The 25,564-nt window shown below is 44.9% G+C and overlaps 1 protein-coding gene across 10 annotated transcripts in view; it reads right to left on the bottom strand.

The window, feature by feature from the left end:
- SPECC1 (sperm antigen with calponin homology and coiled-coil domains 1) overlaps positions 1 to 25,564 on the bottom strand; it is a 281,001-nt gene that overhangs the window by 199,053 nt on the left and 56,384 nt on the right. For 2 of the 10 annotated variants that reach the window (XM_070481961.1, XM_070481971.1), the window contains exon 1: positions 18,112 to 18,320. The exons of the other annotated variants lie outside the window; for them this stretch is intronic. The gene's annotated coding sequence lies outside the window, so the exon portion shown is untranslated. Of the gene's footprint in view, positions 1 to 18,111; positions 18,321 to 25,564 lie in introns of those variants that run through there. 10 annotated transcript variants of the gene reach the window in all.

Raw genomic sequence — 25,564 nt, 5'->3', positions numbered from 1 at the left:
GGCCCAGTCCTAGCGGCCTACTGGTTAAGTTCAGCATGCTCTGCGTCAGCAGCCCAGGTTCAGTTCCTGGGCATAGACCTACCCCACTTGTCTGTCAGTGGCCATGCTGTGGGCAGCAGCTCACATACAAAAAGAGGAAGAGTAGCAACAGATATTAGCTTAGGGTAAATCTTCCTCAGCAAAAAAACCAAAATCAAAACTAGAATTATCATATGATCCAGCAAGTCTTCTTCTAGATATATGCCCAAATAATTGAAAACAGGGTCTCAAAGAGATACTTGTATACCCATGCTCATAGCAGCATTATTTACAATAGCCAAAAGGTAGAAGTAACCCAAGCATCCATTGATAGATGAATAGATAAACAAAACACATGGAATGCATGGATGTGGTATATATATCCAGCGGAATATTATTAAGCCTTAAAAAGGAAGGAAATTTGATACATGCTACAACCTTGAGGACATTATACTAAGTGAAATAAACTAGTCAGAAAAAGACAAATCCTGTATGATTCCACTTACATGACGTACCTAAAGTAGTCAAGTTCAGAGAGACAGAAAGTAGAATGGTGGGTGCCAGGGGCCGGGGAGAGAGGGGATGGGAGTTATTGTTCATGGGGAGAGTTTAAGGTTTGTAAGATGAAAACAGTTCTGTGAACGCATGGTGGTGACGGTTGCACAACAAAGTGAATGTACTCAATGTCACTGAACTGAACACTCAAAAACAGTTAAGACGACAAACTTCATAGTATGTATATTTTACCACAATTTTTAAAAATGTGATAAGAAAAACAAAACAAAAACTGTAGTGTAGGAGGGAGCTGGAGACTTGCATATCTACTGAGGCGGAAGTATCTTGAGGCATATTATTTATTCAGCCCCAGGTCTGGGCCCTTGCACACACCCTGCCTCTGCCTGGGACATCAGCTGGGCAACAGGGCAGCTCAGAAAGGAACCCTTTACAAGGGTGTGGGCAGAGTTTGGAGGAGCAACAAGGGAAGGTGCAGAACCCTCAGGCCAGGACCGTTATCACCCCTCAGCCTGCAGGAGTCAGGGGAGGAAGCAGCTGGATCCCAGAGAGAGCTGGACTGAGAGACAAGAAGCCGTGGCCTTCAGTAGTGAAATGCAACCAACCCACGGAGAGTCAGTTGGGAGGGAGCTGGGGCAAGAAATGCCTCAAACTCATTCTCCCCCTCCCTCCAATCTGCTGCTCACTGGCTCACTGGGGAGGCAGGGAGCCCACTGACAGTGTCCAGGAGCCGGTGGAGAGAGATGAGAGGAGACGTGGAGAAGCAAACAGAGGAGGCTCGGGACAGCCGCCCTGCCCTCTTGGCCTGGCTAAGTTCAATGCCACCTCTGAAGTGAGCTCAAGTGTCTCCCCCTAGACACTTCCCCGAGTCGAGGGGCCCACAGGACTCTGAGACTTGTCTGCTGACTTCCCTGCTCGCAGCTGGCCTTTGAGCCTTTCGCAGGGGGCGGCCTCCCGGCATATGCCCACCGCCGCCAGCCCTAGCACAGCGCACGGCACAGACCCTGCAGGAGCACCGCCTCCCCCGACTTCCCCATTTCTATTATCAGCACCACCTTTCTTGCGCTCTCCCAGACTCGAAACCGCAGAAGCACCAAGGACTCCTCCCTGGGGCCCCCATGTCTCAAACCCACAGGGCCCAGACTGGGGGATCAGACTCCGGCCGTTTCCTGGAGAGCCCTCCCAAAAGGGCCCACGCAGACCTGGGCGGAAGCTCTCCCCAATTCCTGACGACTCCCGAAGGCTCATCTGGGATTGTCACTCTGTGCTCAAACCCCTTCATTTTAACTTATTGTTAAGCTAACATTTGTGAACACCAACTACGTGCCAGCAGGACATCCAGCGATTTCCAGAGGTTACTTTCTCTAGTGCTCCCGACTGCCCACGAGGTGGCTGTTGTCACCCACACTTTACAGTCAATGTCAACTGAGACCAAGGAGTTTGCTAACTTCCCTGATGAGGACCAGGCAGCACCATTTCAGGCCGTGCACCCCAGCCTGGGCCCACTGCTCCTCCTTGCTCCAAAATAAAGGACTGCCCAGCTGAGCTCAGCCAAGCCACACTCGCCACTTACGCTGCTGTGTAGTCAAACCTGATTCTTCCCCACGTGGCCAGCGAGCTCATGGTTCTCATCTTGGGGCATTCACTCCAAGACCTTCCTCCGGGCCCTCCCTCTGTGAGTGCTCTATCCCCTTTCTGATGCTCCCACCTCTTAGGCTCCAGAAAATTCTGTGGCTCTCTTCCCTCCTCCGGTACTTCTCTGTCCTGATCTGCAGCCTGCTCCCATCCGAGCCACTCCCATCTCCCACCTGGATACTGCAGGCTGGGACAGTCTCTTTGAGTCTAGCCCCACCCACCTCACGGCAGGAGCTCCCCCGCTCACTGTGCTTTGTCACTGGAGCTGCTTCTAGCTCCCTGAACACGCCGGTTCCCAACCAAGGGCTTTGCACTCGCTGCTCCCTCTGCCTGGAATTTGCCCCCGCTCTTCACACAGTGGGCTCCTTTCCCCTCAGCTGGTCTCTGCTCAAGAGCACTTCTTCCGAGAGGTCTTCTCCTTCCACTGTGTAGAGCAGCTCTCCCAGCCCACCCCACAGCCCCGTTCATTTCTTCAGAACCTTTATTACCAAACTAAGACTATCTGTCATTGATTATCCATCATTGACTATCTGCCTCCCTCACCACCATGGAAGCTCCATGCTGGGCATGCAGTCGGTGTTCATAAATGTTAGCTTAAAAATAAGTTAAAATGAAGGGATTTGAGCACGGAGTGACAACCCCAGATGAGCTTTCGAAAGTCTGTTCACCATGATGTACCCAGTATTTACACCGGGCCTGGCACATAGCAGGTGCTCAAGAAATTTTAGCTAGTAAATATTTAGATTCTGCCTTCCACTGAAGAAATGCCTGCAGGTATCTGCCTGCCCCTCCCTCATCAGGCAAGCACACAGGCCCCAGCACAGGGCCCTGCAAACGGGCATCGTTCACTAAGTAGATGCTGAACTAATGGGCAAATATAACACAGAACTATAAAACAATGACAATCCTTTTCCTGTAGGACTTATAAATGTCTCCAAACAATCGGGAAAAAAATCCAACCCCAAAATTGCTTTCAGGATGAGAACCCCATTGATATCATAGAGCCTTCCAGCCTTATTACCTTGAAAATAATACACATGTTATGTATAAACATGAGTACAATAAAAATTAATCTCATTAACTTATAACTTGAGAAACAGTTCCTAGAATTATTCAACACCAAATCTCTAAAATCATCTACTGCTTCACCTCATTTCCTGAATTTATTCCTGAAGGATGTCCTTTTAAATTTTTGGTATACATCCTAGTTTCACAGTAATAGTAAATAATACTTTACATTTTTATGGTTTAACATTTCAGATGTCTTAACTGAAACAATAATAAATGGATTTATGTTAGACGCTTTGTTATAAGTGGTAGCTGATGGTAACCACAGACTTAGGGACCCAATAATTTAAAGTATCAAGTCTAAGTACTTTGTCTTTTATCTAACCTTTTCTGTTTCTTTGTTCCTAACTGAGGCCCCTAAGTCAGGTGGCACCAAGGGCAAAACTCTATGATGTCAGTGGCTCTGATTCCAAGCCAACAGGCAGACCAGTTCTGACTCATTCTGTTCTATTTCCTCTAGAAACAATGCAAGAACTGCAGGGCACACTGCCCCACCCACCCAGCAGAACCCCTGTGCCCTCCACCGACACCCTGCAGTGCACTTGCATTACGGAGACCCAGGAGGGAGGGCACAAATTCTCTTCCCCAGCACTGCTGAGCATGGGTGCAAAAAGAGACCCTCCATGACGAGAGCCACTGACCACGGGGGGAGAGGTAGATCCCTTCACCACATCCACTGCCCCCCTTTGCTCAACGTACTTCACTACGCTGGCCTTCTGCCCAAGGAAAACACAAGCAAGGAAGAAGCCAGCACCAGCTCTGCACCCTCGGGAGAGGCAGCCTCCATGTGCCACACTATCTATACTGCAAATGCGACTCAAGAGAAACCACAGAGGGTCATCTCAAGGCCCCTTGCTGAGAAAGTGGCTTTAACAACTCAAGAATGGTGGTGGAAGAATCCCCCCACACCCCCACTTCTGATTCAGAGAGCGGTGGTGTTAACGCTTCCACACCATCACAGTCCTTTATCACAGTAACGAGCTCTCCAGCCAGCAACGTCCATGAGTTACGTGACGGGACTTCCTCAATGGCTCCTTTCCCCTTTAATACTTTATCCCGATTTCTGACTTTCTCTTCCCTCTGAAAGATATGTACTCCTCTCTACTGGTTCCTCATCACTTATCTGCATCTCATGTCAGAGACAGGCGCCTTCAGGATGCCAAGGGAGGGGTTCACCTGACAAATGCCCAAGTTGTCTCGACTAGTTTCTGTCAGCGTGTATGGATGTCGGGGTGGGGAGTCAGGGAACAACCAATTTAAAAAGCAAAGTAAATTTTGAGCTTGGCAAAATAAAGAATATATATAGGGAAAAAAACAAGACTGGACTCCGGTTTCTCTCTTGCTTCTTGCTCAAAGATGGCGGTCTTCTCCTCTGATATGGTACCATCAGAGTCCTGTGGTTTCTGACAGACTAACGAAGGACAGCCATCAGGTAGAAGAGAATTTTCTATAATGATGACGTTATTCTGAAAAGGCAGCCCTAAGTCATGAGAGCTTGAAGAGTTCAGAATAGCAGGGTCTCAACTGGATCCCAACCACATTGAGTGTGCGGCCCAGACATGTCAGGAGGCCAGCTGGGGAGGGCCCCTGGCAGTCCATCTGTCTGAGGAACTAAAGAGCCTCCTGGGAGAACTCTCATCCCCTAAGGGACCAGGGAGGCAGGCAGGAATAGGGCCATCAAAACAACACTGAAATTCTGAGCAAATTCAAGAAATTCTGAGGTCTCCCCACATATCCACCATGTCTCTGGGGATGTACTGAATACTTGGCTCTCTGGCAGTTCCCAGCTACAAAGAAACCCTGGCGGTTTCGGGGCCCAGTGGGGTGGAGAAGGTAGCAGTGTGCAAGGGCCAGGCTCCCATCTGTGGCCCCAGGAGCTGTGGAGAGGTGTCTGCAGGAGAGTGAGCGGTGAGGCCTTGGGTGCACAAGGCACGACAACAGAAGCCATCCCAGAAAGGGCCCAGGGGGTGGAGAGAGGGGAGCAGGGGAGGGAGAAGGGAGAGGCTGCATAGGAGCTGAGCCCGTTAGCAGTCTGCGTTCACTCCTGGGACCACCAGAAAGAAAAGAGGGGAAGAGAGAACTTTCCTGGAGCTTCTACAGATGCAGACGGTGCAGGGACCTAACTCCTGCCTGCACTGTCACCCTGGTTGCCCCAGAGTCATGGTGGACACCCCCTCTGAGTAACGAGCAAAGTCTGTCCCCTCGCACAGGCTGAGTCTGCCATTGCTCTGGATTTCCTTATTGTTACCGGATTAAGTAAATCACCGAATACAGCTGATTTCTTTTTTCACATTCCTGAAATACTCCTTTCTAATTCACAGGCTTCAGCTATTTTCCTGTGGTGCCAGCTGGCCCATGAAAGCAGTTGCTGTGCTTTGCAGGGTTAATTTATTCAGTGCCTGGAATATGCCCTACCTCTCCCCAGCATAAAATGGGTCTAGCATTATTGTTTTAAATATATACAATAGCTGCAGATATGAGGGATAATATTGCAGGCCCCTCCTGGGATTACCTTGTCATTACATGTCCCTTGCATGGTCCTCAGGAGTAAATCCACAGGGAACAGCACTACAGCAACGGCTCTGTGACCTGTCCCTAGGGTGGGAGCTGGAGACAACTATGGAACAGCACCTCGCTGCCCCCTAAGGATGGGCTCTTTGTGATACAGATGCCTCTGACTTTCAGTGACGAAAGACGGTCCCCAGTTCCTCAAAGAACACGGCATAAACCATGGCCTAAAGCCGCCCCTACCGTCTCTGCTCTGGGGTAAGGCACACTGCGTGCTCTGCCCACTTGTGCCCAGCGCCTTGCACTCAGATGCCAGTGCAGCAAATGAGGGGCAGCTGCTCTACCAGTTAGCTTCCAGGCCTCCCCAAAGCCACTCCACGCCCAGAACAAAGGGCCTCCCACCCCCATTCCCACTTTCAACCTCACTTCTACTGTCCTGTGATACTCTTTCCTGCCCCTTTCCAGGGAACAGTCCTGCTTCCCCACCACGATGAGCGCCCACAGCACCTCTTACACCAGCCTAACATTCTGTTGACTGGTTTGTCTCCCGCCCCCCAACTCCTTGAGCAAAGGACTCTTTCTCATTCTTCTGTGGTTCCACAGCTCTGGGCCCAGTGTCTGATCCATAATAAACATTAGGTAAAGATGGGTCATCGACCTAAATGTAAACTGAAACAAAACTAGAAAACTGCTAGGAGAAAGTCTTTGTGACCTTGAGTTAGGCAAAGGCTTCTTAGATACAACACTAAAAGCAGGATCCATAAAACAAAAAAAAATTTTAACTGATAAGTTGGACTATGTCAAAATTTAAAACTTCTGCTCTTCAAAAGACATTGTCAAAACAGTGAAAAGACAAGCCACAGATTGGAAATTGAAGCATCTATAAAATGCAAAACTGAAAAAGGACTTGATTCTTGAATTTATAAAGAACTTCCATACTTCAATAATAACAAAACACACAACTCAATAAAAAATGGTCAAAGATTTAAATGAAGACTGTACCCAAGAAGGTATTCTCAGATGGCAAATAAGCACGTGAAAAGATGCTCAACATCATTAGTCATCAAGCAAATGAGAATGAAACCAAAAGGAGATATTACTACATACCTACTGGAATGGACCTGGACCAACTGGAACTCTCATTCTTTGCTGGTGGAAATGCAAAATAGTACATCTGCTTTGCAAAACAGTGTAGCCCTTCCTCACAAAATTAAACATGCACTTCTACAACCCAGTAATCCTATTCCTCAGTATTTACCCAAGAGAAACGAAAACTCGTGTTCACACCAACGTTTGTAATGTGAATGTTCATAACAGCTTGATTTGCAGGCTTGGTTCATAACAGCAAAAACTGGAAACAGCCTGACTGCCCTTCAGCGGTGAGCGGATAAACGGTGGAGTGTCCACATAATGAAAGACTACGCATCAGTAAAAAAAAGAATGAACTAATGATAGACGCAAAACGGTGGATGAATTTTAAATGCATTATGCTAAGTGAAAGAAGCCAAACTCAAAAGCTACCTACTAGATGATTCCATTTATTCTGGAAAAGGCAACACTATAGGGACAGAAGAGAGCTCAGTGGTTACCAGGGCTTGGAAGCTCACCCTAAGTACCTCTTCACCTGGCTGCTCATCTGTATCCTTTGTAATATCTTTTATAATAAATGGGGGAAAGCATGTAAATGCTTTTCTGAGTTCTGTGAGCCACTCTAGAGAATTAATCCAACCTGAGGAGGGGGTCATGGGAACCTCCGATTTACAGCAAGTTGGTCAGAATCACAGCTGGAACCTGGACTTGAGATTAGCGTTTGAAGCGGCGGGCGGGGGGGGCGGGGATGGAGGGGGCAGGCTTGAAGGACTGAGCCCTTAACCTGTGGGGTCTCTGGGAACTCCAGGTAGACAGTGTCAGAACTGACTTAACTTCTTGGTGTGTTGGCAAGCACACATCAGAGGGGCTGTCTATTAAGAGGCAGGAGGGAATTCTGGGGGTGACAGAACTGTTGTAAATCTTGACTGTGTTGGTGGTTACACACATGACACATTAGTCAAAGCTCAAGTGGACTGGACGAATGCAATCTAAGGCTCTCCCGGCATCGGCCAGGCCCACCTGGCCAACCTCATTTCCCTTCCCCCTACACTTTCCACACTCCAGTCAAGCTGGCCTTCCATGCCCCCAGCAGCAAGGGACTTGCCCAGCTCCATGCCTTTATTCTCGTTTTCCTCATGTTCCCTCTGCCTGGTCTGCCCTTTCCCACCCTCACTTCCCTTATGCACAAATCTGATCTGCCCTTCAAGCCCCAGATCAAATGTTACTTCTTCTGTAACCTCATCTGACTACCACTTCCCCACACCCACAAAAAGTTGGAAATTATTTGATGTACCTCTAAATTCCAAGCATTTTATCTATGTGTCTCTTACATTTATCACCTTCTTCTGTCTGACTGTGTATGTCGATATCATCACATCTCTCCAACTAACTAACGTACCAACTCTGATTCACTTTCTCGTTTATGCACAGCATCTAGATCAAGGCCTTACATGTGGTAGATGCTCAGAAATATTCTGTTTGGTGAATTAATGAAAAAATAAATGGCCAGGGTGACCTGTAGCTGGTAAAGTTGGTCCGGTCAGTACTCAGAAAGGAGAATACCACCCAGGAGTTCAGACTGGATAGTCTCTTAGTGAAAAGCAAACAGGGCAGGCAGGTTGTAACCCCACAGCCACTGTTCCCGGGGTAGTCACCTGGAGCAGCAGTTCCCCGACCTGGCTGACCAAAGTCACCTGCAAGGCTGATGAAAAACACACATGCCTGGCGTTCACTCCCTAGGATCCTGATTCAGTCCATCAAGGCTGAGTCCTGCTTCTAAATTTTTAATAAGCTCCCAGGATGACTCTGATCAGCTAAGCTTAGGACTTATCTTCTTAAATGGCCAGAGGATTTGTATAGAAGCACCACATACACACACACAACATGGACAGGTGTGAACGGATCATCTAATCGTAATACATCCTTATCTGTCAATAAAAAAGAATGAACTATCAATATATAGAACAACACGGACGAATCTCAAAAGCAGAGAAAGCTGAGTGAAAGAAACCAGACACAAAATCCTACATAACATATGGTTCCATTGATATGAAATTCTAGAAGAGACAACAATAATGTAGAGTGTCAGAAAGCTGATCAGTGTTTGCTAGCGGCAAGCAGGCAGGGTGGGTGGGCTGAGACCCGGACTTTCTGTAAAGGGACACAAAGGGAACTTTTTGAGGTGATGCAAATGTGCAATATCCTGATCATAGTGGTGGTTCTGTGAGTATATACATTTAGCAAAAGTCATCGAATTGCACATTCAAAATGGAGGCATTCACCAACACTCAGAATCTAGGAACCTAATGATGATCTTGCTGCTGTCCCTCACCCCCTATATATCTAGCCCGTCAACAAGTCTTGTCACTCTGATTCCAAAAATCTCTCCCGGATCTTCCTTTGCTTTTTATTTCCAGTGCTTCACGTCATCATTGGGATCAGAATTACCATTGGTTTCCCTACCTAGAGTCAGGGCCACAGCCACTGTCTGCCACCACGCTGCTAGCAGGCTTTCTAAAGCACATAACCCACTCATGTCCCTCCCCTGCTTAGTACCTTTCACCACCCCTCTCTGGATAAAGACCAAACTCCCTACGCTTCTCTTGACCTCGCACCCACCCCCCAGCCCCATTCTCCAGCTGCAGCTCTTACCATTCTCTTTACACACCCACTGCAGAGACCTGCTCCACAGTGGACAGTCAGTGGACCATTGCAGCTCCTTGAAAGCACAATGATCCCTTGCAACTCCAGGCCTCACACACGCCATCCCTTCTGGCTGCAACACTCCCCCCACTCTCTCAGCCCGTTAACTCCTATTCACCATTCAAGGCTAAGCTGAAGCATCCCCTGACGCAGGAAGCTTTCTACTCACTCTGACCGGCACTGGTTGACGCCCCTCCTCTGAAGATGGGCATCTGTCACACTGCATTGCAGTTGCTATAATTATTTTGTCTGTTTCTTACCTAAGAATCCAGGGTGGGCACCATATTTTTCGCCTCTGGATGCCAGCATCAAGAGGATCGCTGGCACACAAAAGGTGCTCAGTAAGTGTTTCTGGGTATTTCAAACAAATGAATGAATATCAAAGGACATAGTGTTAGAAAGAAGTCCACTAAAGGGCTATGACACATGAGAACAGGGAGACGCTGGAGGAAAAAGTGGTATTTGAGCTGGACTCTCATTATGAACTGAACTGTGTCCCTTCAGAATTCATATGTTGAAGTCCTAACCCCCCGGACCTCAGAATGTGACTGTGCGGTATTTGGAGACAGAGCCTTTAAAGAGGTAATTAAGGTAAAATGAGGTCATCGGGGTGAGCCCTAATCCAATGACTGGTGTCCTTATGAGAAGAGGACATTAGGACATGACACGCACAGAGAAAAGACCACGTGAGGACACAGGGAGCTGACGGCCATCTTCAAGCCAAGGAGGGAGGCCTCAGAAGGCTCCAACCCTGCCAGCACCTTGATCTTGGACTTCGAGCTCCAGAACTGTGAGAAAACTAATTTCTGTGTTTAAGCCCCTCAGTCTGTGGTACTTCATTATGGCGGCCCCAGAAAACTAACACAGCTCCGAAGGATGGGAGGAGTCGATACGCCGACACTGGAAGAGAGGGCATTCCAGGTGAGAAGCACACCCCAGGGCAGGGAAGGCGCAATTACAGGGTGTGTGCACTGGAGCGGTTTGGTTTGGCAGCAGTGCATGAGCGTTGTGGGAAGCAGAGCAAAAACAGCCCTGGAGAAAGGGTCGGCAGCAGACTATAGAGGTCCTGAAAGCCAGGATAAGGAGCCTAGACTTTACTCCGCAGGCCACAAGCTTCTTCCTTCTGTGACTGGTGGTAACTCAGTATTGTCTGGGACTGAAGGCAGCAGGGGGCTGGCAGGGCCAGGCGATCCTCGGGCAGGCCCGGCGGGGAAGGGCTGGAAGCCGCGGCCACTGCTTGTCCCAAGCCAGGCACACAAGCCACGGGGCGCCTGCAGTGGCTTTCAGGGACAGCAAACATCTGTTAATTTAGAAGTTCTGTACGAATTTTAATGTGAGAAACTCAGGACGACACCGTGGCTCTTTTAGCAAAAGTCAGAGCATTGATCAGGGCAACAAATAATGGGATCCTGATGACCAGAATGGCCATATGCCATTGGCTCTATGGTCAGGATATACTCCAAGTCTACCTGGATCCTCTTCTGACCTTCGCTTGCCCCTGTCCACAGTGCTCCTTTTAAAACACAGGTCAGATCTTGTCACTCCTTTGCTCAAAATCCTCCAGTGGGCCCCATACACCTTGGAATAAAATCCAAGCCCCTACCACAGTTCACATGCATGTCCCCATGACCCAGCCTCCTCTCCAGCTGCTCCCCTTCATTCTCTGCCCTTCGCCTCACTGGGAATAGGAAAGTCAGGCCCCAAAGGAATCGTGGGAATTCACTCGTTCATACAATCAAACACCGGGGGACTGTTCCATTCATTTGTTCCCCAGCAAACCCTCTGGAGCACCAGCTGTGTCTCAGGCGCTGCGGGAGGCACCACAAACAGGGGTGAGCAAACACGAATACCATCCCCGCTCACCTGGGGTTCAGGGTCTAGAGCAGGGGCCTATCACATGGTCCTGAAAATACAAGGTTCCAACTGCACAGAACTACTAACGAGAGGAACACGGTGTGTAGGACCTTATCCTCCAGGGAATGTGTGACCAAGTCAGGGAGGAAAGCCCAAGAAGGTTCCCTGAGGAAAAGACATTCCCAGGATAACAGGCATTAACTAGGTGAACAGGGGGAGAGAACATCACCAGGCAGTGGGAAGGCAAGGTAAGGGAGGGATACCACGGCGGAGCGGGAAAGCAAGTATGGGGAACTCGAGGACACTGCAGCTGAAGGATGAGGCAATGGGGAGCCTCATGACACAGGCTGGAGAGCAGGAGCACAAGGAGGGCTCCTGCCAGCCACTCCTCTCTGCCCTGATCCCGTCAGCTAGGCCCCGCCCTCATTGGTGATGTCCAAGGAAATGCCCAATGCTCAGCAGCCCAAGCCGATCCACAGAAGCTGCTGTCGGGCTCCTCCCATGTAGCAAAGGTTCCCAGGTAGCACAGGTGAAGCCAGGACTCTGGAAACCCTTATGCTCAGATCGCGTCAATGAGAACAACAGGTCCCCAGAGGCAGAGGGTGCCAGAGAGGTTCTCAAGGCCCCAGGCTCAGTAAAGACTTTTATTTAAGACCCAGATTGTCCCCTAGGATCTGTTCTTTATCTATTGCAGAAACTCTCTCCAACTCCTCTGCTGGCTTTCCCCAAGGGGCCACTAGTTAGATCACTTCCTTCAAGCACTCTCGGCTTTCCTCATTATCAGAAGGGCCAGTACTGTGGCACCAGGTGTGTCTCCCGTAGTCTGTCTCAGAGGGACCCCCTGTTCCCCTAGGTTGCCATGTGTTCCCAGCTTACCTCACTCTTACGATTGCACCGAATAAATAAATGCTCTCCAGTCTCCTTTGTCTCATCTCTTTCCTGCAGCGTCCTCCTTGAATTCACTGACAATAGAGTCACTTTCTGCTGGCTAAACATCCAAACCTAATACATTTCCTTCTATAAATAGCATCCTTCTGTGAGCAAAGCAACCCCATAGGCCTTTAGAGACCATGTTGAAGAGTTCTGTCTTCATTACTGATAGCTTTTTATTTTAATTTGAAAATTCAGCATTATTTTCGTTGTTGTTTCTCATTTAAAGTAAGTCACAAAATTTCCTTTTTAAAATATGTTAATAATGTAGGTCAGTTTTAGGATATTCAATGAGTAAGTGATGGTGGTTGACTATGGCAAAAACTGTGAAAAGAGAATTAAATGACTAAAATCTTGGAAACAGTGGTCCCGGTGAAAGGAATGAAGAAATGGCAGTAGATGTGGAGAGAAAGGGATGGAATGCAAGAGACTGGAGTGATGGAATTAGCAAGAGGTTCCACCTGGTTGGATGTGGCCAAGGGGGAGGGGGCCTCAAAGAGGATGCCACGTCCCACCCATCCTCTTCTTAGAATAGCTGCAGTCCGGTTGCCCCCTCCTGAACACCCATCTAAAGGAGCTCTCTTCTGTCACTCTCCATCAAGCAATGCTCACAGTCAGTGAGGACTAATTCATTAACACGTTTGCTGCTCCCACAGGCCGGCACATTCTCTCTCCTGCTCACCCTTGTCTCTGCAGGGCCTAGCATACTGCCTGGCTGACTCCAGGTGCTAGATATCTGCTGGACGAATAACTGGACAAATGGCTATTTTGAATATTGGATGACGGCTTTTTAAAATGGAGATAAGGAGCACCAGATGAGAAGGAAGGTGAGGGGCACAGTGAGTAGGGGTGGGGTTTAAGAGCCACGCCGGGGGCGGGGGCAGCCTGCACACCACGTGAGAACAGGGGCAGGAGCTAGGAAGAGGTCAGTGTTCGTCAATGAAGCAACCTCTTCTCTGTGCCTCTTGGGTTGATTTTTCTCAACAAGTTCCTTGCTTTTTTCCCTAAAACATAAGTTAAAATCTGTACGGAATGTTCAAACACTGCCCCCCAAAAGTTCTCTCATCCTAACGTTTGTCGTGTACTTCCCCAACGCCAAGCCTCTACACCCCAGGGTCCTGCTCCCTAGAAGTTTATTGCCTGTGGGGCTGGAAACACATCTATTTATTTATTTATTTTACATAAATTTTTTTGTGACTGTAGACTCAGAAAAAATTCAAGCACAGAAGAACATCTGGCAAAAGATGAGAAACCCTACTCTAATTCTGGTTCCCTCCCCAGAGAACACAGTAAACAGCTTGATACTACATATCCAGTACTTCTTTAAAATGAATTTTTATGTACATACAGATAAAAACATATAGTTTAGGTTTCTTAACATAATGAAATTTTAACGTAAATATGATTATGCTTACTTGAAAATATGTACAGTATTTTTCTAAGACACATTACAGGTACAGATATTTTACATTTTGGTAGATTTTGTAAAATCGCCATACAGACAAGCTTTACTAATTGCTGCTCCTATCGGTGGTGACTGCCAGTGCCATCGCCGTATGTTCTCTTTGATGCTGGATGTTATTTATGTTTTCAATTTATTTTTTTTAAAGATTTTATTTTTTTCCTTTTTCTCCCCAAAGCCCCCCAGTACATAGCTGTATATTCTTCGTTGTGGGTCCTTCTAGTTGTGGCATGTGGGACGCTGCCTCAGCGTGGTTTGATGAGCAGTGTCATGTCCGCGCCCAGGATTCGAACCAACGAAACACTGGGCCGCCTGCAGCGGAGCGCGCGAACTTAACCACTCAGCCACGGGGCCAGCCCCTATGTTTTCAATTTTTGCCAATCTGTTTCAGGGGAAAGGATATTTCCTTATTTGCACTTGCATTTCCATGACTCTTACTGAGCTTGAACCCTACATGTTTACTGGCCATCTGTATTTCTTCTTCTGTGAACTGCCTGTTTATAAAAATAAATATAAGTTGCTGTTTGTAAATTGCTTTTGCCCAGTTTTCCTTTGTGTGTGTGTCTTTTTCTAATTGATTTCTGGGGATTCTTCATCTATAATGGATGGTAATCCTCTGAGGTATGTGTGCTGCACATATCTCTCTCTGTCACTTGCCTGTCTTTCAAGGTACCAAGTTTCCTAACGTATACAGAGTCAAATATGTCATTCTTTCTGTCTCCCAAGAATGAAACCCAACATGAAAAGTTGTCTTAAGCCATAAAAAGAAAAATGACACACTTGACTCTATATAAGAAATATATATAATGCACATTTATGTATATAAAATGCACATGTGTACATCAAATATTCTCTATACATATCTATATACATCAAATACTTTCTCAGTGTTTTTTTTTAATTTAGGTTTTTTTTTTCTGCTTTATCTCCCCAAAACCCCCCGTACACAGTTGTATATCTTAGTTGCAGGTCCTTCTAGTTGTGGGATGTGGGACGCCGCCTCAACGTGGCCTGACGAGCGGTGCCATGTCCACACCCAGGATCCGAACCCTGGGCCGCCGCAGCAGAGCACGCAAACTTGACCACTCGGCCACGGAGTCGGCCCCTACATTTAGGTTTTATTTCCTCACCCCAACAATCCATGGAGTGGACACTATTACCATCCCTGTTTTACAAATTAGAGGAAGGGACAGAGAAGTTAAGACTGAGCAATCTGCCTCCAAGGCCCATGCTCCTTTTTTTTTTTTAAAAAAAGATTGGCCTTGAGCTAACATCTGTTGCCAATCTTCTTCTTCTTTTTTTTTCCTTCTTCTCCCCAGCACATAGTCATATATTCCAGTTGTAGGTCCTTCTGGTAGTGGCATGTGGGATGCCACCTCAGCATGGCCTGATGAACCATGCCATGTCAGTGCCCAGGATCTGAACTGGCGAAAGAAACCCTGAGCTGCCGAAGCGGAGTGTGAGAACTTAACCACTCAGCCACAGGGCCGGCCCCCATGCTCTTAACAATACTTTATTTTGACTCAGTATTACTCCACACAACTCATTCTCTCTATATAGTATACAACAACAAAAATTAACACACTGTGATAATGGCACAGAAATAGTTAGCTCCTATAAATAGAACAGATATCCAGAAAAATCTTTTAACAAAGAAAAGCTGAAGGTGCAAAAAGATAAAATTATAAAATATTAGAGAACATAAAGATTGCTCATAAATGATATTGGGAAAACTGTTTATCTGTTTTTTGTTTGTTTGTTTGTTTTGATGAAGATTAGCCCTGAGCTAACATCTGCTGCCAATCCTCCTCTTTTTTGCTGAGGAAGACTGGCCCTGAGCTAACATCCGTGCCCATCTTCCTCTACTTTATATGTGGGACGCCTGCCACAGCATGGCTTGCTAAGCAGTGTGTAGGTACGCACCCAGGATCTGCACCGGTGAACCCTGGGCCACTGAATTGGAACACACAAACTTAACTGCTGTGCCACCAGGCCAGCCCACAGTGTTTTTTCTTTAAGTTACTTTAAATCCACTTTTCATATCAACCACCAAAGTGAAAACTAGAAGGAAAAAATCTTTTAAAGAGGATAATTTAGAACTCTAAGAAGAATCAGAAAAAAAATTGACAGATTTTATCACGTGAAAATGTTAAATGGCTGCATATTTTTAAAAAATTCACTTAAAAAGGGTAAACAATAGGCTGGGAAAAATAACTGACAAAAATATGGTGAATAAATCTTATTGAAAACCCATACAAATTAGCAAAACAAAAGCATTAAGATCCTATCAGATAAATGAGCAAAAGAGAAAGTACAACTTATAAACAAACATGAAAAAAGTTCAGCTTAACTATATTAAAAGAAAAGGAAAATTGCAAAAAAGGGGTTCTGTTTGGCCTATTCTTTCTTTTATGATACTGTCAGTGGTGGAATGGATGAAATTTAACTGGTGCTCTCATACAGAGTGTTGATAGAAAGTAATTTAGCAACATACACCAAGCACCATTAAAATGTTCACGCCCCCTTTCACCCAGTAAATCCAGTCTGAGAATCTATTCTACAGATATAATCCAAAAACATCTGAAAAATTATATGGACAAGATAGTTACTGAGGTATTATTTATAATAGCAAAAACCAAACAAAAGAAAAGCAACCCAGTTTTCAGGAACAGGGAGTAGTTAAGTAATTTATGGTAACATCCCTTACTAGAACATTATACACCATTAAAATAATTGTGAAATGAATAATATAAAAAAAAACCTTATGCCATAATATCTAGCCATACAGGTAGAAAGAAATATAGAAATTTTAAGTTGTTTTAGGGCACAGGATTGAGTCAGTATTTTTTCTAATTTCTAACCTTACTCTGGATTTAGAAAGACCCCAGTTCCAATCCCGGCTGGACCACTCCACCCACTGGTCAGTCTGACCTTGGCCAAGTCACATAACCTTTCTATGCCTCAGCTTCCGCACCTATAAAGCGAAGACCATAAATATAGCCCCCTCATGGGAGAGATCCTCACTGTACTGTGAGAATCAAAGGAGATAACACCTGTGAAGAACTCGACTGCTGTACAGGTCACACAGCCAGCACTCACAAATGTTGTTTTCATCCTTTAAAAATACGTTGAAGTGTTTGAAAAATAAAATTGAAATGAGGAAGATACTTCACACGTAGTGGTCTTTTTCAGATGAAAGTGTGGTGGTGTTAATTTTGTACTCCCTCTACTTTTGTGAGTTTCTCCCGCTGAGACAACACTTACACGTAAACTCACTTGGCAAGGGGAAGATTAAAGGAAGTGAAACGGCTATGCTAAACCAGAACCGTGTAAAAATACAGAGTCTTTGGAAGTGAGCTGTAAAGGAACAAAATGGAGCCGTATTAGTGGGCACTACAGTAGAAACAATAAATGCATGTCTTTACCTCTGCATTCTAATCAAAGGGGGAAAAATTTTATTTCTGGACTAAACTTAAAGTATGGACTTCTGGCATCGCTGAGCTAAATATTTTATTCTAATAAGAAATTAGACTCTGTAGAAAAAGGAAATAAAAACCAAAACCTTAATGTCTAGAAAAGAGAGCGGTGAAGAGATATTTCAGTAGCTTGAGCCCTTTGCCAGGGGGGTTGGGCCAAACACTGTCTAAACAGAAACCATATAATAAGTAACTTCCTAGAAAAGCCTTTATCTTTGTCACATCTTTGAAGTTCTGCCACCCAGGCCTCATGAGCACAATGTTTGGCCCAGATATTAAGCACTGAGACATTATCAGGCTCTCTGCAAGATGGGAGGGCACACTCCACAGTGCTGATCTTCAAGGGGAGAAGGCTCTAGAACCTTCGGGGGGCTAAGAACCAGTCGAGTGGGCAGTTCTCTCGACAGGCTTTTAGACTTCCCACACTTGGTGAAAAGAACGCACAGAAGCAGCCCTATTCATCTTGGTTGTGAAAATAGATCTCCACACTACTAGTAATTAGTACCCGCAGAGAGGGTTTCTTTTCCAAAGAACTTCATACATTTAACTTGAAGTTGGCATTAATTATCCTTACTTTGCAAGTTGAAAAAAATGACAGGCAGTGAGAAAAGACTATTTTTTCAGGATGTCAGAAGATGAGTTTCAAATCTATTTTTAACCCAAAAAAGCATGCATGTAGCACTAACTTATCTAGTCCACAAACCACAGAAGAATGTATTAATAATGCCTTAGTCGCATCAGGAGCCCCTGGGTACGCAGGACATTACACCTAAAGCAGAAAAACTCTTGCCCAGATAGAGCTGCTCTTCTAAGATTTTCCATCCCCATCTTAAAGAACAACCAATATGTACTTACTGCAAAACTTTCTGCTCCTTCTGCTTCTCGGGAGCTGCTGGCCTCAATCAGCCAGGCAGCCGCGCTATTCTGGGGTTTGGTGCTGGCCGGGCAGGAAAACCACACTCCAGCGGCCGGGGCAGCGAGCACTTGAGCAACACTTCCCTCACGAAGCAGGCAGGCTCTCTCTCCAGGGCTCCTGACCGCCTCTCCCTCTCCCTCCGTGTCTCCCCCTCACAAACACACACACACAAAGTGTAAAATCATTTCTACCCTACTCGTTCCTGAATACTTAATTTGTACCTCTCTAAAACATAAGGATTTAAAGATATGGGCTGACTAGTTTCTTGCTGATTGCTCCCTGAGATATCAAACAGAAGGAAAAAAAGCCAGTCTGCTCGTTAGAGGTGAGTCCTCCCTGAAACCTCAGGGCTCCTTGCTCGGCATGGCCTGTGAGTTGTAGAAAGTCCTGGGTGGGATGGGCAAGTCAGGTTACAATCAGGAAGCATTTCAAAGCAGGAGGTTCTGATAAGCTGACTCAAGTGATCTTGGAGGGGAGGCATCTGGATCGGCAAGGCTCCAGTAATTTGTTGCAATTTCTTTTGCATTCTGAATAAATATTTTCATACCTGATTTTGAATTCAGAGAGCTCCAAAACCACATGAGCACTCTCATAAAACCTGGGGTCCACGTCCCCTGCTACAACAGGTGGCCTACAAGCCCCAATAACAATGAGATCTGCTGCAACACGGAACAAATACATCGGCCAGCAAAGAAATATGGAAGAAATCTGTGAAGGTAAACAAGCTACATGTGTTATAGCCACATTCGCCAAGAACTGGAGTCATCAGGGCTAGGCTGAGCTTAGTCATGGACACGAGCTGGATTTTAATTACTATTTTACTTGCTAATAAGTGTGAAAAGCAGCCAAGCAGCTCTTACACGGCAGAGAGCTCTTACTGAGCAGGTGGGACGAGCCTGCGGAGCTGCAGTGACACTGACTCCCCCAGGGTCACTATAATTCCATCCCCCACATACGCAGACTCTGCCTTTCTAATGACAGACCACAGCAACAAGCTGTGGTCAGGCAGCTTAGAGCTGGCTTCCCCTGCCAGGGGTGTTATTACACTGTGGCCCCATGTCCCCCTGGCAAACGCTGCCACCTTTGGTGGCCCTTCCTCTTTGCCTTGAAGAAAGCCAGAGGCACAATGCATGAGATCTGTTCTCATTGAGGAACAGCCACCCTCCCGGGGGGTTGGGAGCACGCAGGACCTAACTCATCCGGTTCCTCCAGCACATGGCACGGCGGCACAGGCACAGGAGGCGGTAGTGGTCGGGACTCTGCAAGTGACAGAACTCCAACCCAACCCGCTTAAGCAGATTAGCAGATTTATGGGCTTGACTAACTGGAAATTCAAGGGATGAATTCAAGCTGGCTTTAAGCCAGCGAGACCTAGAGGTTCAAATGTCATCAGGAATCTGTTTTTCATCACCTCCAGGCTCTGCTTCCCTAAATTCTCTTCATTCAAACACAAGCGCTCTTGGGATGGGAAAGCCTTTCCCAGGAGCATTCCAGGTTAGCACACAAGATCTCAGAAGAAGAGAGGCACTCCTCAGAAAAGAACCCCAGAGTGACACACTGTCCAACGCAGTGGCTGGGGAGAGGGGCCTGGGTGACTGGCAGCCCCACTAGCTGTCAGAAGAGCAGTTCCCAAAAGCAAAGCAACGCCAGGCAGACAAGGAAGCACAAGCCGGCCACCCACTAACGCCTTGCATTACTAAGCCTTCCCAATTAGACTGTAAATTTATTAATAGAGGATATACACAAAATGTTAACAGTGGTTGATCTCTGGGATTGTGGGTCATTTATCTTTTAAATTCACATTGTATCATCAAAATTTTCTAAAACAAGTAAGTATTAAATTGTGTAATAAAATAATACAATTAAATAAGTTATTGCTTGCTAAACAAATGCTACTCACAAAGCAAAAACATGTATAAAATATCTATGAATGAACCTGCTAAGAAAATTGTAGTCACCTCCCCAAAAATCGATAACATTTTACCGAAGGACAAAAAAGAGGACTAGAGGCTGGCCCCGTGGACAAGCAGTTAAGTTCATGCACTCTGCTTGGGCGGCCCAGGGTTTTGCCAGTTCGGATCCTGGGTGCAGATATGGCACCACTCATGAAGGCACACTGAGGCAGTGTCCCACATGCCACAACTAGAAGGACCTACAACTAAAAACATACAACTATGTACCGGGGGCTTTGGGGAGAAGAAGGAAAAATAAAATCTGTAAAAATATATATATTAAAAAAAAAAAAAGAGGACTGGATGAAAAACATACCATCATCTTCCAATTAGATATTCCTTCTCCACAAAATAATTTTATAAATGTATTGTAATTCCAATAAAAATTCTAATAGGATTAGAAGTGTGAAGAAAATCTTTGTAAAATTATTCTGAAATTCATCTGGCAAAATAATTCATTCTTCTCTATAGAAGAAAAAAATTTTTTTTTTTTTTTTTGGTGAGGAAGATTGTCACTGAACTAACATCTGTGCCAGACTTCCCCTGTTTTGTATGTGGGTCATCGCCACAGCATGACTTGATGAGTTGCATGTATGTCTGTGCCTGGGATCCGAACCTGTGAACCCCAGGCCAGTGAAGCAAAGAGCATGTGAACTTAACCACTACACCACCAGGCCAGCCCCGAGAAGAAAATTCTTGAAAAAAATAATGAAAGGGGATTTGTACCGCAAGATATTAAAATAGGCCAGAAAAGTAAAATAATTACAATGGTATGGTTCAGGAATAGAAAGATTATCAATGAATCATAATAAAGCCCAAACATAAGAATTTGGATAATGATAAAAATGGCATTACTAATCTGAGGACAAATAGATTATTTTTTTTAAATGGCATTGGGAAAACTGGCTATTTGGAAAAGAAAAAGAAGACATAGACTCCCACCTCACAACATGTTCCAAAATGAATTTTGATGGAATAAAGTTTTAAGTGGAGGGAAAAAAAGAAGCATTATAAAACTAGAAGACAACAGAGGAGATTATAACTCCGAACAAGACGAGAAAGGCCCCTTGAGCCCAGACGCACACGCAGAATGCATCAAGGAAAACAGACTTGACTACTTGAAAGATCAAAGAACTCTGCAAATAAAAAAAACACTATAACCAAAATGTAAACGCCAGTGATAAGATCAGACAAGCATCTGTGCATAACCATTGGTTCAGTTATTCCATTTGTAGGAACATATCCTATGAAAATAATCATGAATGAATATGAAGCAGTAAGTGCAAGAGTTATGAGTTTATCCTTGATAATAACGATGATGACTACAAAGGAAATAATTAAAAGTCTAATTGGCTAGGTTATGGTACATCCACATAATTAAACATTATGCAGCCATTATAAGTGATACTAGGGGCCAGCCTAGTGGCATAGTGGTTAAGTTCGTGCACTCCACTTTGGCAGCCCCAGGTTCATGAGTTCGGTTCCCGGGCATACACCTAGACACCACTCATCAAGTCATGTTGTGGCAGCATCCTACATATAAAATAGAGGAAGATTGCCACAGATGTTAGCTCAGGGCCAATCTTCCTCACCAAAAAAAAGTGATACTATACCACTATTCCCTATGATATAGATGCAAAAATCCTCAACAAAATACTACAAATCAAATCTAGCTACATATGGAAAGGATTGTACACCATGACCAAGTGGGATTTATCCCAGGAATTCAAGGTTGGTCCAACATATGACAATCAGTCAATTTAATACACCATATTCACCAACAAAGGACAAACTCAAATGATTGAATAGATGCAGAAAAGCATTTGACAAAATCCAATGCACTTTCATGACAAAAACACTCAACAAACTAGGACTAAAACAGAAATTCCTCAACCTGACAAAGGACCACACAAAACACCCAACCAGCAACTTCATACCTAATGGTGAAAAGCTGAAAGCTCTCCCCTGCGATCAGAAACAAGATAAGGGTGTCTCTGCTCCCACCACTTCTAGTCAACATTGTGCTAAAGTCTTTAGCCAGGGAAATTAGGCAAGAAAAAGAAAAGAAAAGGCATCCAGATTGGTAAGAAAGTAAAACTACCTCTATTAGCAGATGACATGATCTTGAATGTAGAAAATCCTAAGGAATGCATAACAACAAAACAGAGCTAATAAACTTGTTCAGCAAGGTTGTTGGGTACAAGATCAATATAGAAAAATCAATTTTATTTCTATACACTTGCAATGAACAATCCAAATACTGTACTGTAAGACATTATTTTTTTTTTTTTGAGGAAGATTCACCCTGAGTTAACTGCTGCCAATCCTCTTTTTGCTGAGGAAGACTGGCCCTGAGCTCACATCCATGCCCATCTTCCTCTACTTTAATACGTGGGACGCCTACCACAGCATGGCTTTTGCCAAGCAGTGCCATGTCCGCACCCGGGATCCGAACCAGTGAACCCCGGGCCGCCGAGAAGCAGACTGTGCAAACCTAACCGCTGCACCACGGGGCCATTTTTAAGAGGGAGTAGTTAGGGGCCCACCCGGTGGCACAGTGGTTAGTTAGGTTCACACGTTCCGTAGAATTTCTCCTCTTCCTCAGATTTCCCCTTAGAACTCAGACTTGAAAGCTACCCCTCAAGACACTACATTACATCATTCAAGGCTGTCCCTGTGTCTCTGGCATATAACCCACCTGACGTTAAACATATTACCAATAAATTCAATAATTACAATTTTTAGTAATCAAACAATTCTCATGTAAATGTATTGTATGAATTCAAGTGTTACTTACTACTTACTACCAAGATAAAATCTGCCCTGGGCTAATCTTCCTAAAAAAAAAAAAAAAAAAAAAAGGTAAGTGTTGGTGAGGATGTGAAGATACTGGAACCCTTGTACACCGTTGGTGAAAATGCAAAATGGTGCAGCCACTACATAAAAGAGTAGGGAAGTTCCTCAAAACATTAAAAATAGAACTATCATACGATCTAGCAATCCTACTTCTGGGTATTTATCCAAAAGAATTGAAATCAGGATCTCTAAGAGATATTAGCATTCCTATGTTCATTGCAGCACTATTCACAATATCCAAGATGTGGAATCAACCTAAATGTCAATTGACAGATGAATGGATAAATAAGATGTGGTATATAGGGGTCGGCCCAGTGGCACAGTGGTTAAGTGCACACATTTCGCTTTGTCTGCCCGGGTTCGCTGGTTCAGATCCTGGGTGCAGACACGGCACCACCTGGCAAGCCACGCTGTGGTAGGCATCCCATGTATAAAGTAGAGGAAGATGGGCACAGATGTTAGCTCAGGGCCAGTTGTCCTCAGAAAAGAGAGGCGGATTGGCAGTGGATGTTAGGTCAGGGTTAATCTTCCTTAAAAAAAAGAAAAAAAGATGTGGTATATACATACAATGAAATACTATTCAGCCTTAAAAAAAAAGAAGGAAATTCTGAAATATGGATGAACCCTGAGGACATTATGCTGAGTGAAATAAGGCAGTCACAGAAAAACAAACACTGCATGATTCCACTTATATGAAGTATCTAAAATAGTCAAGTTCATAGAATCAAAGAATGGAATGATGGTTGCCAGGGGCTAAGGGAGAGAGAAATCAGGAGTTACTAATCAATAGGCATAAATTTGAGTCAAGCAACACCAACAGGCTCCAGGGATCTGCTGTGCAACATTGTAGCTATAATCAACAATAACGTATCCCATGCTTAAAAATTTGAGAAAGTAGATATCATGTTAAGTGCTTACCACAATAAAACAAAATTTAAAAAAATAAAATAAATCACAAAAAAAGGGATGGTTATCTCTGGGTGGTGGGATAATGGGAAGTTCTAATTTTCTTTATGCTTTTAAGATTTTCTACACCAGTTGCAATGCACATGTAACAATTTTATAACTTTTTTTAAAGATTTTATTTTTTCCTTTTTCTCCCCAAAGCCCCCCCAGTACATAGTTGTATATTCTTCGTTGTGGGTCCTTCTAGTTGTGGCATGTGGGATGCTGCCTCAGCGTGGTTTGATGAGCAGTGCCATGTCCGTGCCCAGGACTCGAACCAACGAAACACTGGGCTGCCTGCAGTGGAACGTGAGAACTTAACCACTCGGCAACGAGGCCAGCTCCTGCACAATTTTATAATTTTAAAAACACTATTTAAGCATAACAAAATTATGTATTCTGATAGCATCAGATGCTATGACTTGATGGCTTGTACTGCAGACCCAAGAAAGGCTTTCTTAATCATAGAAATAATTAAACCCTGGAAGAAACTTCCTTTGCAGGGACTATGAAATCTTTTACTCATGAATTCTCTCAGAACAGAGTAAGGTGCTGGACTACAATGGCACTTTGAGGGGTTCATTTGCATGGAGGCTGCACAGGATCGGGCGGTCTGGCTCCAGGAGCTGAATCGACGACTCCAGACCAGCGCTGAAGGCAACCTCTGTGCTGGCTAAGCTCACAAGGGCCTCAGTGGGAAACCTGCCAGTTCTCCACTGAACAGAATTTCCTAAATCTTAGCCAAAAATCAAAGCCTAAAAATGCTCTGTTTTGCTCTTGGAAAATAAATTTATCAACCCTAAAAATAACTAGGACAAAGCCAAAAGATGAAAGTGATTCTGAATAGGTTTCAAACAGATGTTTGACTAATTTTTGCAAAGACTGTCAGAGTGAGAGTCCTTAGGACTCCTATATTACAGCAGAGAGATACCCAAGAGAATGTTGCCATGCAGATGAAAGGGCACATGCCCAGAGGCAAAAAAGGTGAAAAATCTTCATGGGTTTCTAAGTTTCATCTAGCCAGCAAGATTCAGTGTTTATTACCAGAAAACAAATATAAACAGAAATTGTTTTATCTGCTGGGTTAGCAGGTCATAACGAATATGCGAATATACTAAATAAAATTTGACATAAGCATGTAGTATAGAAATATATTGTTCTTCTTTGTAAATATCTGTAAAGCCTCACAATAAACACTCATTCCTACTAAGAGGAACTTGACTTTTCTATGTTAACCAAACCATCTCTTTAGATGACTTTTTAATTTAGTTCTAATGCATAAAATTTCACTGTAGGAGATTACACAGAGAGAAGGAATTACAGAGGGAGGCACACCACACTGGAGAGGGGTGGTTAGTGAAGCTGCCCTTCCTACCAGCTGTGAGACACGGTTCATCACATCCTCCCTAAGAAAAGGTAAAGCCAGGCTCTCCCTGTAAATGCATGGCTAGGAACAAGACGTTTGGTCAGCTTACCAGTTACAACACACTGATATCTTTTCATTTTAAAAAGCATTACTATAGTGCCAGCTGAATACACACACCTAAAGGAACCCTGAGAAGTCACATCGCCACGAGGTGTGTCTGGCTCAAGGGATGGACCCTCCCTGCTGTCCTCCCACCCCAGCACTGGCCACCCT

The sequence above is a fragment of the Equus asinus genome, chromosome 13, assembly GCF_041296235.1.
Source record: "Equus asinus isolate D_3611 breed Donkey chromosome 13, EquAss-T2T_v2, whole genome shotgun sequence".
Classification (NCBI taxonomy): Eukaryota; Metazoa; Chordata; class Mammalia; order Perissodactyla; family Equidae; genus Equus; species Equus asinus.
The sequence above is the reverse complement of the archived record's forward strand: the minus strand, read 5'-3'. Positions and strand labels throughout refer to the sequence as shown.